Source organism: Triturus cristatus, chromosome 6, assembly GCF_964204655.1.
Source record: "Triturus cristatus chromosome 6, aTriCri1.1, whole genome shotgun sequence".
Taxonomy (NCBI): Eukaryota; Metazoa; Chordata; class Amphibia; order Caudata; family Salamandridae; genus Triturus; species Triturus cristatus.
In genome coordinates this window covers 777868560-777883889 of record NC_140589.1, presented here as the reverse complement: position 1 = coordinate 777883889, position 15330 = coordinate 777868560, and the positions used below count along the sequence as shown (strand labels likewise).

The following is a 15330-nucleotide window of genomic DNA, read 5'->3' as shown; positions in this document are numbered from 1 at the left end:
GCCACGCCCCTTTTTACACCTCTCTGCAACGCAGCTCTGTGGCGCTTACTGGAGGCACCTAGTGGGCTAGTTTGACCCTAGGGACTCTCAGGATTCAGCAGAACTTAATTTCCCAACTTAAAACTGCCACAGGGCGCGTGTACACAGTGGGGAAGGGAGGGGATGGGGCCTGAGGTGACGTGTGCAAACACACCCTGTGGTGCATTTTAAGTTGAAGAAATAATTCCCCTGCAATCCTGTGGGCCCCTGGGGGCTAACTAGCCCACAATGTGCTTCTAGTAAGCGCCACTGCACTGCGTTGCAGAGAGGTGGTCTAGGCCGGGCCCCTTTTAACACCTCTCTGCAACGCAGCTGTGAGGTGCTTACTGGAGGTACCTAGTGGGCTAGTTGGGCCCTAGGGACCCTCAGGATTAAAGGGGACTTAATCTCCCAACTTAAAACGGCCACAGGGCGTGTTTGCACAGTGGCGATGGGAGGGGACAGGGCCTGAGGTGGAGAAGTGTGGCTCAATGGTTAGAGCGACAGACCCTGATGCAGAGGTCTGGCCCGGGATCAGGATTCAATTCCCGCCTCGGCGGGTCTTGGGCTCAATTTCCTCGGACCTGTTAATTCTCGCCTCGGTGCCTATTCTAATCATGGATCCCACTCTGCAACTCTGGGCAATAGCTTGCTTAATCTCCACAATGGCCCCAACAGCGCTGGGATGCCTGGCTTCACCTTGGGGGTGCCCAGGAGTGGACATTTCACAGGGAAAAGCCAGGAAGGGTTCCACAGCGGTATGAGTACAGCACCAGGACACCCTAGGGTAACAGTGCGCTATACAAGTACAACACATTTGAGGTGACGTGTGCAAACACGTCCTGTGGTGCGTTTTAAGTTGGGGAAAACATTCCCCTGCAATCCTGAGGGTCCCTGGGGGCTAACTAGCCCACAATGTGCTTCCAGTAAGCGCCACTGCACTGCGTTGCAGAGAGGTGGTCTAGGCCGTGCCCCTTTTTACACCTCTCGGCAACGCAGCTCTGTGGCGCTTACTGGAGGTACCTAGTGGGCTAGTTGGACCCTAGGGACCCTCAGGATTAAAGGGGACTTAATCTCCCAAATTAAAACGGCCACAGGGCATGTTTACACAGTGGTGAAGTAAGGGGACGGGGCCTGAGGTGACGTGTGCAAACACGCCCTGTGGCGCATTTTAAGTTGGGGAAATAATTCCCTTTCAATCCTGAGAGCCCCAGGAGGACAACTAGCCCACCAGGTGCTTCCAGTATGTGCCACTGCGCAGCGTTGCTGAGAGGTGGTTTAGGCCATGCCCCTTTTTACACCTCTCTGCAACACAGTTCTGTGGCACTTACAGGAGGTACCTAGTGGGCTAGTTGGACCCTAGGGACCCTCAGGATTCAAGGGGACTTAATCTCCCAACTTAAAACGCCCTCAGAGCGTGTTTGCACAGTGATGAAGGAAGGGGACGGGGCCTGAGGTGACGTGTGCAAACACACCCTGTGGCGCATTTTAAGTTGGGGAAATAATTCCCCTTCAATCCTGAGAGCCCCAGGGGGACAACTAGCCCACCAGGTGCTTCCAGTATGTGCCACTGCGCAGCGTTGCTGAGAGGTGGTTTAGGCCATGCCCCTTTTTACACCTCTCTGCAACACAGTTCTGTGGCACTTACAGGAGGTACCTAGTGGGCTAGTTGGACCCTAGGGACCCTCAGGATTCAAGGGGACTTAATCTCCCAACTTAAAACGCCCTCAGAGCGTGTTTGCACAGTGATGAAGGGAGGGGATGGGGCCTGATGTGACATATGCAAAAACGCCTTGTGGCACGTTTTAAGTTGGGGAAATAATTCCCCTTCAATCTTGAGGGCCCCTGGGGGCAACTAGCCCACCAGGTGCTTTCAGAAAGCGCCACTGTGCTGCGTTGCAGAGAGGCGGTCTGGGCGGTGCCCCTTTTTACACTTCTTTGCAACGCAGCTCTGTGTCGCTTACTGGAGGTACCTAGTGGGCTAGTTGAATCCGAGGGACCCTAAGGATTCAGGGGGACTTAATCTCCCAAATTAAAACGGCCACAGGGCATGTTTATACAGTGGTGAAGGGAGTGGACGGGGCCTGAGGTGTCGTGTGCAAACACGCCCTGTGGCACAATTTAAGTTGGGGAATTAAGTCCTCTTTAATCCTGAGAGTCCCTGGGTCCAACTAGCCCACCAGGTACCTCCAGTAAGCACCACAGAGCTGCGTTGCAGAGAGGTGTAAAAAGGGGCATGGCCTCTGAACACCTCTCTACAACACAGCTCCCTGGCGCATACTGGAGGTTCGAGGTGGGCTAGGTGGCCCCCAGAGACCCCCAGTATTCAAGGAAAATTAGTTCCCCATCTTACAATGCGCCAGGGGGCGCATTTGCAGAGTGCTGCAGGGAGGGGGCGGGTCCTCCGGTGCAATGCCAGCTTTTTTTCTTTTGATTTTTAGAAGGGGGGCTATGTGGCCCGCCTTAATTTTCCTTTTTTCTGCCCCGGGGACCCCATCCCCCGGGGCATGACCATATATATATATTTTTTTTTAGAAAGGAGGAGGGCCGTGTGGACCCCCTCCTGAGGCCTCTGTTAGCCCCGGGGACCCCATCCCCTGGGGCTCTGCCTCATTTGTTTTTTATTTAAATTTTATTAGGGAGCCCATTCCCCGGGGCCTGGCAATCCTTTATTATTTTTTTGGGGAGGGGTGCCACGTGGCCCCCCTCCTCAGGCCAAATATGGCCCTGGGGACCCCATCCCCGGGGTCTGGTCTCTCATTCTCTTTTTTTTTTAATAGACAGGGGAGGGGGGCCACTTGCGCCCCCTCCCGGGCCACTTCTGGTCTCGGGGACCCCATCTCCCGGGAACGGCCCCCTCCTTTGAGGACCGTGGGGGGAGCCCCAATGCACCCACAGTCCCTGCCGGCTCCCTGCGTCCTGCGGGAGCTGGCATTTCTTTTCCTCATTGGGAGCTGCTGACATGCATCTTCCCGTGTAGAAAAGTAATCTGGTTTGGTATGCCATAGTAAACTGCAGTGTCCCGGGGGGACACCCCGGGACACTGCAGGAGCCAGCCCTGGGGGGTGGCGGTCCCCATGGCCATTACTGACTCCAGGAGGGGGGCCCCCCCTCCCAACATTGCAAAGCCCCGGGGGGAGGTGGTCCGTTACAGACCCCCACATTTAAATATTAGTGCCCTGGGGAGGTGGCGGTCCCCAGGGTGTGTGGGGGGGCGAGACGGTGGCGGTCCCAGGGGCTGCGTGGGGGCAGTGTGCCCCCTGTGATTATAATTTATGAAAGCCCCAGGGGGTGGAGTCCCCAGGGCTTGGGGGGGCCTTAGAGGTCCCCCAAACTTTAATAAAACAAGCCCTGGGGGTGTCAGTCCCCGGGGTTGTGTGGGGGGATTGGGGCCCCCCACCAATTTTTTTACTGACCCCAGGACCTGGCCCACCTGGGGGCTTCAATTAAACGAAGCGCGGGAGCCCGTGCTTCGTTTTTTAAAATGTTCTCGCCGGATTTGCGCACCCAGCATGAATTCGGCCGATATTCTTTTTAAAAAAGAATGCTTTTTTGGGCCCTGGGGGTCTTTGTGGGACCCCCTGAGCAGGCCTAGGGGGTCAGGGTGTTTCTACCCTGCCCCCTTTTCTTGTTTTGTGCATTTGTTTTACTGTTTTCTTGTGTCTCGGTTCTCCCGAGGCACAAGATGGCTGCCAACACTTCCTGGTTTGAAGTGTTGACGGTCAATTAGAATGCAGCTCGTGATCGGCAGGGTGCGCGGCTCCACCGCGGCCATAGATATCGAAACTTTTATATTTAGATTTTCTCAGCAACTACTGAACGGATTCACACCATTTAAGAAAAAGAGTGCTTTCTGAACCAAGCACTACCTTTTTGCCAAATGTGGTGTAATTCCGTTCAGCAGTTCGAGCTGTAGCCGTGTCTAAAGTTTCCTATGGGAAATTGATTTTTACACCGCTTTTTCTTGAATTTCTCAGGAACTACTGAACGGATTTACACCATTTAAGAAAAAGATTGCTTTCTGAACCAAGGGCTACCTTTTTGCCAAATTTGGTGAAATTCCGTTCAGCAGTTTGGGCCGTAGCCGTGTCTAAAGTTTCCTATAGGAAAAACCATGGAGAAAACACGTTTTGGGACCTCACATTTTTCTCGGCCCCCACTTGGCAAATCACCCCGAAACTCTAAGGATAGGAGCTGACTGTAACGGGCCATAATTTTTGAAAATTTCGCGAAGATTCGTCAACCGGCGCCAAAGTTATTGCGAAAACAAAAAATGAGTTTCCTATGGAAATTAGGTCCTAACTATAACTATCTACCGGTGACCGCCAGCAGATAATATATATAGATATATATATATATAGATATATATAGTTATAGATATTCACTAAAAAAACAAAGTTTAAAGTAAGTTATGGTTAGGTGAATATGTCAGTGACAAGAGGGACATTTTGAACTAAAAAAAACTAGAAATTCACTAGATATAGTTAGCAGAGATAACAATAACTTGCTCTCCAGCCATGCACTACTTATTATCTCACATATTACATCACCCTTGACATATTCTATGACATCTTTTATGACATCACCAATGACATCTCAAATAACATCATTGATGACATAACTGATGACATAGGATGTAACAGGATATTCATCACCGTTGCTATGGAGTAACCCATCTGCCAACATCAAAATCAGGCCCTTAGTCACAGACTTCATACTTTAATTGCACTACATATTATTTTGTCATTGATTTTGTCTGGATGGTTGCTTTCAAAACATTATTTGTCCTGATGATGACCTATTAAACAATTAGGTCGAAATGCCGCCGACTTTCCCTTTGGCAACTAAAGGAGATGCAGACATTGCGTTGTTGATCTTGTAATTTATCAGACACATTTGTATACTATTCCTCTGCAATTTTGTTTGGTTGTACACACTGTAATTTGTTTTTTATATGTACGATATGTGGAACCTTGTGAGCACCATGTTTGTATTTGTTGGTATTTTTGGTAATATCTGTCATGTTTTAGAATAAGTTATTTCAATATTACAAAGTAATTTTTTCGGAAAGTCTTTGTCCGAGGGTATTCTTTATCTATTATCATTTTTACTTTTATATTCTCTGTATATTTCATATACACCTTTCTTTTCTTGTGGTTAGATACACAAAAAAATGTTTCCCTTTGAAAAAGAATTTTCTCTGAACCACTGTAGCTACTATAGGTTTATTTTCTGCAGGTTCTGGGGAGTAAGGCTATCCCTGTTGCAGGTAACCACTTTTGGAAAGTTAGCATTTTCTTGTCATAACCATGTGGTGCCTTCAGAATGTATCCTAGGTCACATGACTCCGAAGTAGCTGGCAGTTGGTCTTTGTATATTGGTCCCAGACAGTGAGACACAAGGGAATAGGTGACAGTGAGACAAATGGGAAATAGGTGTTGACAGAATGAGCCACTTCTGCCTTGATGAGAGGGAAGAGGTGTCACCTACCACACTTGCACATCACAAAGGGTCTGCCTGAGACCACTCACAAAGGGTTTGACACTAGTCTTTTGTGACACCAGAAAAAGCTGGAGCAGGGCAGTGAGTCGGGAAATTGAAAGCACATCAGGGGGTGGAAGGCTCTAGAAACTTCTCTTACTTCAAAGTTGGCATCAGGTATAAATATTGACTCAGATTCAGGTCTTCAGTATATATTTGAATCTGTGGAAGACTCAGAAGGACTGCTGTGCTGCTTTGGAAGAAGGTCTGCTACTCTGCTACCCTGCTGCCGGAGTGAGCGGGAATGGACCTGCATATTGAACCCATGACCACCAGAGTGCCTCCAAGTGCTAGTTAGCTAGCCTCCTGATCAGAGCCTCAGGGACAGAAAAGTATCCAACCATCTTAAACCCAGAACCTAGACTCTGCTGGATGTGAGTCTTGCCCACACATGGTGTCTGCCCAGTCCTGGACCCTTGGAAATGGGCCGGAAGTTGCTCTGCCAGCCCAGCTGTAGTACCCACAGACCCGAAGAAGTATGACACATCAACCTGCATATCTTCAGAACTGCTGCTGTGCAACATATCTCAATGCAGGAACTTGAATTGTAGTTCTGCAGCTCCTTGGAACCACCACTGCAAAACGCAGAACCTTGCATCACAACCACAGCTCATTGAAACCGTGCTGCATGATGCATACCTAAACAGGATTTTGCATTGCAGTCCATCGAAACCTCTGTTGTGAGACACATCCTGTGCACAGGACCTAGCAACGCTCCACTACCCGGATTTAAGGTACTTTTTTCAGTGGGCCTAACCTGCTCCCTGTACCCTCTCAGATAACTTCAGCCAGTGCTTTGTGCTTCTAAGAACTGCTTCAAGTAAATATTTAATGAGATAAATACTCAGAAAACCAAATATATGGCTTTTAATGCAGGGTACTCTACACAACCCAGTCCCCAGTTAGATGGGAAACCATTAGAGAAAGTGTCTGTTTGTGAATACTTGGGTTTGTCACTCACCGAGAAAATGGAGTGGGGTGTACAGATAAAGAAGGGAAGCTTAAAGTTGGCCCAGACAATGGGGGGGGGGGTTAGCAAAGATGCAAAGGAAGTGCACACACAAAACGATTGGGCCTGTGTTGGAAATTTATAAGGCACAAGCTAGAGGGGCTGCTTTGTATAGGGCAGAAATCTGGGGCCATCGGCCATCTGACCATCTTTCTAAGATTGAGAATTCCTTTGCTAGACAACTGCTGGGTCTCCCCAAAAGTACACCGCTCACATCGCTTTGAATGGATCTTGGGGTTGGCACCATTGCAGTGGAGGTCACCCTTAGACCCTTGTCATACTGGCGTCGCCTATGGAGCACCCCAGAATTATCTGCCTACAGAGAGGAATTGAGGAAGTGGTAACCGTACAGGGAGAATGTATACTTTCATGGTTAGCCCATATTAAAAAATCTCTAATTGCTATGGGAATGGGTGATTTATTGGCTAATGCCGAAGATAGTTGCCCGTCAACACCTAGGAAGGCCCTGTCAAAGAATTATAAGGAATACAATCATACCTTATTACAGGGGAGTTCCGCGACTGGCGTACTGACTGCAACCTTCTTAGAATTAAAACTGTAATATAGGTTATAACCTGTTATCGATGATATACAGCCAGTCCTTGCCAACAAGTTATATCTGCAGTTTAGGCACGGTACTCTTCCCCTATGTGTTTTTACAAATAATTGGGAGGGCACTTCAACCCAGGGCTGCCTGATATGTAATAATACACCGGAGACGGACCAACATGTATTATTCTTTTGCACGGCATACAAGAAAGCAAGACACCGATGGTTACTGCAGTTGTGCAGAAACCTCGGAACATCCCATTGTGCACTGGCTTTTAGGATATTAAAATACGATACTAGTATGCCCATTGCGTACTCAGTTTCTCGCTATCTGTTTTCAATGTGGTGCGCACGCCGAGCTATTTTAAAGTTAGGGCTTGCCCAATTAAATCACCCTACTCCACCGTTGTGATTGATTGTTTTACAAATCTGATTTTATTATATCTTTCAGTGTCACAAATGCGTACTTTTCAAATACTTATTATACTTTAAAACTTTCTAACAACATTTTAATGCACATAGATTTCACTAATGGAGAATCTGAACCGCTTGAATTGTGTTGTACTTCTTTGTAATTGTGCTTTTAACCCCTTCCCCGCTCATGACGGAACCGCTCCGTCATGAGCCACGGTTGCCGTGTGCTCATGACGGAACGGTTCCGTCATGCCACGCCCGTTGGCGGCCGCTCTGCCCACGCGGCGCTGTTTCCCCGCCTGTGCGGGGGGACAACGCAACTGAGCGGAGTCATGACGGAACCGTTCCGTCATGAGCACAGCTCAACCGTGGCTCATGACGGAGCGGCTCCATCATGAGCACAGCACCACCGCGCTGCCCCCCGCACCCCCCAGCGCCGCGGCGGAATTCCCGCCGCGGCGAAGGGGTTAATTGCCTTGTTAGGCCAAAATAAAGAATTTCTTGACTTGACTTGAAATATTTAAAATTGCATATGTCTGGTTTTATGAAGTGGATTTTTATCATGTTGGTGTCTAATAATTTTGTAAATTTTACTATATTGTTCTAAACTGGTGTGGCATTTTCCTTGTGTTGTGTTTTCAGTTTATTACTGCTTGAAGAGCTGCATACATACTTTACACATTGCCTCTATTTAAGCCTGATTGTTTGTGCCAAGCTACCAGAGGGTTGGGCATAGGCTGAGTTGGGGTTTACTTGTGCTTCCACCTGACAAGAATTATGGTTGCTGCTTGAGTAGGGTTTTGTCCCCCTCAACCAGTAACCACATATCTTACAGTGAATTGTGCATCCTAGAAGCCAGGCACATCCGGCCAATCCTTGGATGCCACATCACCTTTCCACTCCTGTCCTAACCTTCCTGCACAGCATGCTTGGACAGTCCAGGATGGCCCCATCCAGAAGACACTGGTCACATCTCCCCTGGTAGCCTTAGCTCTCCCTCTCACTGACATGACTGCGATGACACTTATTTAACAGATGCAGGTTTCCTTTCCCACCCCTTCCCCTTCAGGAGTTATGGGAAGTACTGTAAATTTCTCCTTTTGTTTGGGGAGTCCTTTGTTCCTGGTGCTGGGGAGCAATGTAATTAACCTGGCCCAGCAAGGTGACAAAAGGAATGTGCTCTACTCTTGAGCTGAGCCAGAAAAATAGGAAAGTTTGCGACGGCCTATAAAAGGTACCTGCATAATCAATCTTGGAGAACGCTTCACCCTATTTTGATAACTTGCTGGACTTTTGTAAGCAAAAGGAACTGTACTCTTAGGCAGATGTCCCCCATTTCTATATAGTAAAGTGTCACTGCAGACAAATCAGAAAATCATACTGACTTCACCTTTGAGTGCCTACTATTATTATAGGCCTGTTCCAGGCCAGTGCCTAATCCTGCATTGTCCCCCTCCACCAGGCTGCTTATGCGCTGTTACTGGGTTGCACACGTCAGCAGTCTCACACACACAGTCCGCACACATATTTACAGGTATGTGCACATGTGTTCACACATAACCAGCAACATGCCCCTTAATCTTGCTGCATCGCAGCAGCTTTATATTAAACGGCGGCCACTGGCAGTAAACATTTACAGTCCTTTTTCCACGTGATTACCATAGGTGACACATGTAGTGAGACTCACCCAAAGTAAAAAGTCCAAAACTGGTTGGCCAAAAAGAATCTGGGCATACCAAATAGGTAGAACCTATTTTGCAACACACAGCATTGCCAACTTAATCTAGGGAAGAAATAGCCTTTGCTCATGGGTACTCTTACCTAGTCCACGGTAACTAGTGGCAATGGGTTCCGACTCACACTTTCAATGGTTTTTGGCCTGCACCAATGGCGTGGAAAAACTGTAAAAAAAGAATGACGCACGGTGGGGTCCCTCACAAGAAATCTGCAATACCCATGGCAAGCGTAAACATTTCTTGGAACCCCCAATCACCTACTATATCCCCGGAAGAAGGGCTCAACCCCCAAGATCTATGGTGTGGGTACCTGTTGTGGTACCAGGACCTATAGAAAATAATCCTCATCATATAGACATGGGGCCCGATTCACAGAACTAACTTAAGACAAAATCCTAAACTTACTACCATTTTGGTATTCACAGACAGTACTTACTCATTTTGGTATTCACAGAAGGCACTTACTCATTTCGGTATTCACAGAAGTTAGGAGTCCTAACTTTAGGACTCCTAAATGCCTTCTGTGAATACCGAAAGTCTTAAAGTTAGGATTTTTCTCAGTTTAGGAGTAGTAAAGATAGGAGTCCTAACTTTACTACTCCTAAACTGAGAACAATCCTAACTTTAAGACTTTCGGTATTCACAGAAGGCATTTAGGAGTCCTAAAGTTAGGAGTCCTAACTTTACTACTCCTAAACTGAGAAAAATCCTAACTTTAAGACTTTCGGTATTCACAGAAGGCATTTAGGAGTCCTAAAGTTAGGAGTCCTAACTTTACTACTCCTAAACTAAGAAAAATCCTAACTTTAAGACTTTCGGCATTCACAGAAGGCATTTAGGAGTCCTAAAGTTAGGACCCCTAACTTCTGTGAATACCGAAATGAGTAAGTGACTTCTGTGAATACCAAATTGAGTAAGTGCCTTCTGTGAATACCAAAATGGTAGTAAGTTTAGGATTTTGTCTTAAGTTAGTTCTGTGAATCGGGCCCATAATGTGTAGTGCTGGGCTACGGCCTGAAACACAATTGTAGGAATTCTGTGGGTGAAAGCCCATCCTGTCATCACATAATTTGAAAAAGGTAAACTAGTAATAATAAACGCAGTTAAACCATTAAATAACAATCAATATTTTCACATGACATATGTTTGCGAAGACTTTCCTTTCCCACATATGGAGACAACAGAACCAAACCTTTAAACCACTCTCAGAGCCTTGCGCTATGGGAGTTAGATATTAATGCATAGGTAATGCATAGGTAATGCATGACAAAACGTATCAAATGTCATCAGTGTGTGCCAGCGCTGAACACCGATGTTGGATTTCAGGTTAATAGTTGTATGGGGTGTGAGGCCTGCACAAGTAATAGGTCCACAATGTCCCCTTACTGGGAACCAGGCTCCTCATTGTAGCGCTTGATTCTCTCAGGGTAGAAAAGCAGAGCAGTGCAAGGCCTACGCAGGGGAGGTGGTGTTGGCAAGTAATCACCTTTCACTGGTACGCAATAATAACACTTAGTAAATGATTTATAGTCAGTGCCTTTTCTTTCGAAGAAGGAAAAGTACATTTATTACAAACTCTGCAAAATACTAGGCATTAATTGACAAATATATACATAAAACAGATTAAAAATACCTTAGATGACATTCTGTAATCTTATTTCACGCCCTAAAAGGTCATGACTCACACAATCACAGTGCTTCTCCCCCTATACCAAACAAAACATCACAATATAAAGGGATATCAGTTGAAATAAAATAGGCCTTTTGGCTTAGTCAACAGTCACCAAACCGCCAGCAAATTAATATTACCAGGTGCAAATGTAATATTTATTAATAATAAAGCATTTCAATATTGCTCAGCAATCACTGTCAACATAAATGGTTTTTAAAAAGCATTCAGAGGGACCAAAACATGTGTCTGCATCATTTCTATACACCTTCAAGCCAAATGAAACGCAACTCTAGAGCCACCCCCGCAAGGGTGTTGCACTCCCAGATGTAAAAGAAAAGCTCCAACCTTAGGAGTGCTTTAAATATGATGATGACATTCATTGGGGCGGGGGTGGTGGATTACATTTTACGAACCTAGATTCATAGCATCAATTTTTTTAAACTTTGCGAGGAAAACTGCAGCTCTCCTGCAAACCAAACCCTTTATTTTTTTTATAATGTTTGTGGTGCCCCTGCCATCCTGGGGCCTCTACAGGGCAACATAAATATGTAAATTAGCATTTCCTGAGGCATTATGGGGCACTTTAGTTGGAGGATCAATGACGATTTTATTACAGGTTCTCCAGCTGTTCGAGAGAGCTGATTCCCTTTTGTATTTTAATTTAGAATGTGGCCAGTCCCACCTGGGCACCCCTACATGCTTCCCCCAGCTGGCAGCTATCTCTGTAGGCAGGGAAGCCAGAAACTGAGTTCTCCCCTGCTCACCCCATTTGGAGAGGGTGCTTCGTGCGCAGTAGCTGCCTTGTTCCCCCATACACCAGAACAGAGAGCAAGAGTGAGACCATTGTCTTTGATTGGCCTGAAAATTGGATCATGGCCCCCTTTTCTTTTGTGATGCAGGGCTCTTGCCCCAGGTTGGCTTTCTCGGGGGAGCACAATGGTGCTCCCCCTCCTCCTTTTCCACTGGGGAGCGCAATGCACTCCCCCTCAGCTTGCTTCAGAGGGCGTAGATGGTGTTCCTGGTCCGTGGGTACATGAGTCGGCCAGGGAGATAGGGCACCCTGCAGCATAGAGCTCCGGGGAGGGGGCCTGAAAGATGCCCCCCTGAGCTCATTAAAAATGTATGAGCTTGCACTGACCCCCAGGCCCTGCTCCCCCTCCCCCCAGGTAATGCCCCTTTGTTAAATCCAATGGGTTAACTACAAAGTTGATTTTTGTCTGTGCGGAGGTAGGATCACCTCAAACTCTAATCTTTTTCTAAAATTCCTCTGGCACTCAATAGTGTGTGTTTTGGTTAATATACCAGAAGTCCGGCAGGGTATTGGGAAGAAGGTAAAAGATAAAAGAAGGCAAAAAAAGATTTTAACTCGTATATGTGCATGAAAAGTATACAGGTGGGAGTGCTCCAAAAAATATTTGACAACATGTGGAGTTCAAGGGGAGAAACAAAGGGGTGTGGTATATACTGCATTATAACTGAAAAATATTGTGCCCGGGAAAGAGATGAGGATAAGCTTTCTCTTGTACTGTAACCTTGGATTCACCTAGAAACAGACAGCCAGAATGACCGCTGCTGAACCCAAATGGCATTTGTACTATGGATGAACAGCAACTGTTAAGTGTTTGTTACTTGTAAAATTCTATATAGAAAAACAAATCTTAAAATAAAAAAATTACATGTATTAATGCATTTTTTGTAGAAATCAAAAAACTTAGTAATTCGGTCTTACCAGACTTTGGATAAGTGAATAAATATACATCACTGTCCCTTACTGCAAAGTGCTCGAGAGAATCTATAAATTCGGGTGTAGTAAGCCTTTTTTCGAAAAAAATCCCTTTATGCAGAAATAATCCGCTAACAGTTCCTTCATCTGCTGCCTCATCCATAGCTGAAGGAGCTGCAATAGAAGAGCAAAAAATATGTCAAAGAGAACAAACAAAATTACTTCTTTGGAAATGTTAAAAGAGCACACATTTTTGTTCAGTTTTCAAATAGTATCTCACCATCAAAGGATTATATTAAAGAGGAGGCTTTCAAGAAATTAAGGACCTGAATAAGAGTTTGGGGATGGGTTACCCTGTCACAAATGTGACAGATATCAATGCTAGCTTATTACAAGGGCATTGCATCCTATGGCACTTGTAATAAAGTGGACAGGATATCCATTCCATTGTGATGTAGTAACCCAACTACCAAACTCCAAATCAGGCCCTAAGCTTTGTAAGCTCTGGGTGGAGAAGCTATCTGAAGCATTTGCTTAAATAATAGTTGACACAGGATAGCAGTAAGAAGGTTTCAGGTTTATTCCATAATAGGGGATCTCATCCATCAGCAAGCAGGAGTCTCCAACAACTGACATTATGGAGAACCTTCACATGCTTAGAACTACATGACATGAATAAGATTCCAAATACAGCTTAACATTTAGTATTCATGAAACAACATTCTAAAGTAACTACATAAGAACAGTTTATCACATTTAGTAAATACCACACATCTCCCTTCCTTATAACTAAAATTGAAATTCCATGTCTGTACACAAAAATCAAAACTAAACAAAATCAGTAAGATACCCAGATCTCCTTATAATCCTGGATGAAATACAATTCTTAAGAGTTTTGTCCAAATTACACTTAGGACATTCCACATCTACATCATTTGCTGAGCCTGCACTCCTTGCACCTTCAAAATTACCTTTAACAATCACCACTCTATTTAAATTCCAAATGCGATGGTGTTGAGTTTGTACAGCATTATAAAAAAATCTTAATCACTTTAATGGGTTTCATAAATTTAGATGCACCACCTCCAACAATTCCTGGACGCTTAATCATGACCCAATCATCAGTTTTTACTTCAGTTTTCTTTACAGCATTCTTGACATCGAAATATTCTTTTCTCTTCCTTGCTTTTCTTCTTCCATTCTCTTTACCAAAGACTTTTCACACACACTCTCTTTCCCTTTTTTTAACTCATATTCATTAACCCAATGTGGTTCCACACATGTATGAGGCACCCTACAACGAAATAACAAGAAAGGAGTTTTTCCAGTCGTTGCATGTGGGGATAATCTATATTGTTCCACCTTTGCCATGACCTCCTTTTTCCAATCCAAAGACATAGATTTAGCTAACACAATAGTTTCTTTAATGACCTTGTTAAATCTCTCAATCGTGCCATTGGCTTCAGGATGATAAAGGGAACAGGTTTTATGCACAATACTCCTGGATGATTAAAATTCTTCCATCTCTTTTTTTTTTTTTGAAATATTTTTATTAAATTTTGCAAACACAAAAGAAAAAGACCACTCATCAATCTTCAGGTATGGCAGGAGATTACTACAGGCGGAATTAAACAGTGCAGTATCATTACAAGTGAGACAGCAAGACATGAAATACGTAACATATCGCCTTTCCCAGCCCGCACCCGTGCATCCGACCATCACATTACTCTTGATCACTGAGTTCAGCTTCCGACCCTTCCGGTGGGGGTTCGCAAATATTCCCTCTGTATACATTCCACCCGCTCCATACCTGTGTCCATTTCCGGGGGCACCCTCTATGCATATATACCGATTTTTCAACCACCATTACTTGGTCCATGTCCCGCATCCATTGCGCCAGGGTAGGCGCCTGCCCCGAACCCCATCGTTGGGCTATGTTGCGTTTTGCCAGCATAATCCCTAACGTAACCCATAGCTGCACCATTCTCTTATGATCAGTTTGTTCCCATATGTTGAGGAGACAAAGCCGGGGCTCAGGGGGTGTCACGATTTTAGTCACCTGGGAGAGCGTATGCATCACCGCCTTCCAGTACACATTAATGGCAGGGCATTCCCATATGGTGTGGAAGAAAGATCCCTCGTGACCACAGTCTCTGAGACATTGCGGGGACTCCGCACGCTGTAGCTTAAAGAGGAGTGTGCGGGTGTAGTAGGTGCGGTGCAAAATTTTGAGTTGGACTAGTCTGAGCTTGGACGAAATGCCCACCTCCCTGGGGGACGACAGCGCGGACTGCCAGTCCGTCTCCTCGAAGTCCCCAAGTTCCGCTTCCCATTTACTCTTAAGGGTCAGGAAAGGATCAGGGCGATTATTTATTATTTTCCTATATGTGAGGGACGTCGCTCTTTGGATAAGATGTTCTGTCAGGAGCCGGTCCTCTAGGGGCGATGACTCCGGGAGCCGAGTCCCTGGTGGAATCGCCGCCCGGAGAGCGTGGCGAATTTGCAAGTATCGGAATGATTCAGATTCAGCCAAGTCGTACTCCGTCCGCAGTTGGGGAAAAGCAACCACCTCTCCCCGTTTCCAGAGGTCCCCGACCCTGGAGATACCGATGAGGTCCCATTGATGGAATCCCTTGGTGGTGCGGAGCACCCCGAGCCGTTTCGAGTC

The 15330-nt window shown here is 45.9% G+C and overlaps 1 pseudogene across 1 annotated transcript in view; it reads right to left on the bottom strand.

Moving 5' to 3' along the window:
• The window catches only part of LOC146817863 (amine sulfotransferase-like), a 251311-nt pseudogene extending 238486 nt beyond the window's left edge, over positions 1-12825 (bottom strand). The window contains exon 1 of the transcript XR_014962854.1: positions 12669-12825. The product of XR_014962854.1 is annotated as an amine sulfotransferase-like (transcript). The remainder of the gene's footprint in view (positions 1-12668) is intronic.
• Positions 12826-15330: the final 2505 nt, after the last annotated feature.